At 42.3% G+C, this 2,900-nt stretch overlaps 1 pseudogene; it reads right to left on the reverse strand.

Annotated features, from left to right (window-relative positions):
• Positions 1-2,053: 2,053 nt before the first annotated feature.
• Positions 2,054-2,673, reverse strand: LOC141817113 (protein CUP-SHAPED COTYLEDON 2-like; annotated as a pseudogene).
• Positions 2,674-2,900: the final 227 nt, after the last annotated feature.

Here is a 2,900-nt window from a genome sequence, read left to right on the forward strand (position 1 = left end):
GAGAGGTGGGACACTCTTCTTCTTCATTAGCTTCTGATGTTGAGACTTCTTCTTGTTCCAATGATAATAGCCTACACTCCCCCTTAATTCTTGAGATGGATGCCTCTTCAAGTTCAATCTCCATCTCAAAAATTGAGTGCCTCTCAATTTCCAAGTTTTCCAGTTCTTGAGCTAATGAATCTTCTTTTTCGGACTCATCTTCGTCTTGTGCCGAGGTTGGGTCTTCATGGAGCTTGGGCAACTTGGTTCATAGCTCCTTTACATTTTGGTATTTACCTAGCTTACACAAAATATTATTAGGCACCAAATTAACCAAAATCTTGGTAACCTTATCATGCACCTCGGATCTTTTGACTTGTTCCTCGGTCATTTGCTCTTCGAAGAGAAAAGGTCCTTTCAGAGTAAACCATTGTTCTATGTCTATTCCATCCTTGACTTCCAAGCTTCAAATCTTTCCGTTAGAGCAAACCATTGTTCTATGTCCATCATGAGGAAGTATTTAAGTTGAGCTCCTTTGATGGTCCTTTCAACTTATTGATATTGGAGACTCAACCTTTTCTTCTTCCTCTAGCTCGTGCTTCTTTCAGTAGTTAGTCCGATGAATAATAATCTTACTCTGATACCACTTGTTAGGACCTTACGAGCTAAAGGGGGTGAATAACTCGTGATCGCTTTTCATCTTGATTCGTGCTCATCATTTGAATGTGCAGCAAAAACTTGAATCCAAAATCGATGTCACATGCACAACTCGAAATTTATTTGATATCTGCCTCTTAGGCGACTAATCCAAGACCTACTTATAGTAATCCTCTACTATGAACTTCTCTTTTTCAGATACCTTTCGGAGATGGAGAAGCCTCTTACAACAAGTTCTTACAAGAACAAATATAAGAAATACAAAATAGAAATGGAAATGAAAGAAACAATAGTTTACAATTGAGAAACTTTGCTTTGGATGCTTGCTTGTCACTTTGAAATGCCTCTTGATGGTTGAAAATACAACAGCACTTCACCTCTAACCTTTCATGAATTGGCCTCGAGAAACCTCCTCAAAATCCTCTTTATAAGGTAATTGTTTAGACTGATTTTCACCTAACAATCGATTATTAGACTTCATTAATTGATTGTCATCAAATCCGACAATTTAAACTACAGAACAACTCTTTTTTACCTTACGACTCACCAATCAATTGCTCGCCTCAAGTCAAACTGACCAATCAATTCAGGAAGCATTTTGTTCATTGCTACAATGCCACTAATCGATTGATGACATTGTAGCAAAAACACTATAACAGTAAATCTAAACATGACACTGTAGCAAATCCCAAAGTTATTGTAGTAAAATCCTAATTTTTGAGCTTCAGGATTTACAATAAACCATGAATATTGTAGCAACTCTAGTTACTATAGTAGAAATTCTAATTACCATAGCAAACTCTAAAAATACCTCACAACCTTAATTTTGAGGTTTAGAGTCTATTGATCGATTAATATGCTTTATCAATTGACTAATACTATTATTTGAACTTTATCAAGTTGAATTCTCATCTTGCTTGGTATCCGATTGACCTCAACCAACCAGGACTTCCTTTGCTCAGCATCCGATCAATCTTAACCTTCCAAGACTTCTTGTTGCCTAGCATTCAGTCAATCTTGACCTACTAGGACTTCATCATTGCTTAGCATCCGATCAATCTTGACCTGTCAGGACTTCTATCATCACCCTGGTATCCAGTTGACCTCAATCTACTAGGACAACCTACCAGGACTTCTTTTGCTCAGCATCCGATCAATCTTGACTTGTCGAGACTTCTCATTATCTAGCATCTAGTCAACCTTGACTTGTTGGGACTTCATCATTGCCTAACATCTGATCAACCTTGACCTATCAAGACTTCCATCATTACTAATGGGGTGTTTGGTCCCCATCCATGATTTTATTTACATGCAGTACCCAAAAGTTTGTTTCAACTCCCCAATACCACAAAATTACCAAGTCACCCCTTAAACCAAGGACGTGTTCCCCCTTTAGAATATAAAAAGGCTGGCTCCTTCACTTGATCTCTTTCTCCTTTTCTCTTCTCAAAACTCTGCACATAACCCAGTCCTCCTGCCACATGAACTAATGATTCAAGGAAACCAATTAATCAAAAGAACATGTTTCTACTGGCGTAATGCAACTGTACGTACCTTCGATTGAGATCGAGGCATTCCCAGTTTGAGCTCATGCATCACCCAATTCGTCTTCGCCCCGTTGGGCTCTTCCTCTGTAGAACACCAGCGTCTTCCTCATCCCCACCGCGCCGCCCGTCTGGGTCACTGACCTCTCGGTCCTTCCCCGTGGCCTTCCAGTAGCCCGACTTGGTCGCGCGGTTCGTCCGCGATCCGGTCGCGTACTTGCGGTCGCCGAAGCTGAAGAAGTACCACTCGTCCGCCCCCAGCTTGCCCGCATCTGCACAAGCCCGACCGTCAGTGGACCATGAACAAGCTTAAATAACGATCGATGGGCTCACCTGGGAGCTCCCATGGTTCTTGAATGTGTAGGTCGATCTCCACCATAGTCCTTTCCTGGTTGCTGACCTTCTTGGGGAGGTAGTGGCACACCAGCTCGTGGTCGTTCGAGTGGAACCTGAACCCCGGCGGCAGAGCGAACGCGATCTCCCTCAGCTCCATGTCTCGAAAGCTGCCTGAGCGAATTGAATTCTCTAGACACAAATAAAGGCAGAGAGGAAAGAAGGAAGGGGACGAACCAATTAAGCTTGCTTATAATTCGTGCACAGGAGATCGATCGAGCATATGATGATGGGCAGCATGAGAGGCGTGCAGATCATAGATCAGTCGACTGACGTGGAGCGCCAGTCGATTCCAAATCGCCTCTGTTCATGGTCAGTCGACTGAGG

The sequence above is a fragment of the Curcuma longa genome, unplaced genomic scaffold (assembly GCF_044706935.1).
Source record: "Curcuma longa cultivar G26 ecotype Majalengka, Jawa Barat unplaced genomic scaffold, ITB_CL_G26_1.1 contig_19339, whole genome shotgun sequence".
Classification (NCBI taxonomy): domain Eukaryota; kingdom Viridiplantae; phylum Streptophyta; class Magnoliopsida; order Zingiberales; family Zingiberaceae; genus Curcuma; species Curcuma longa.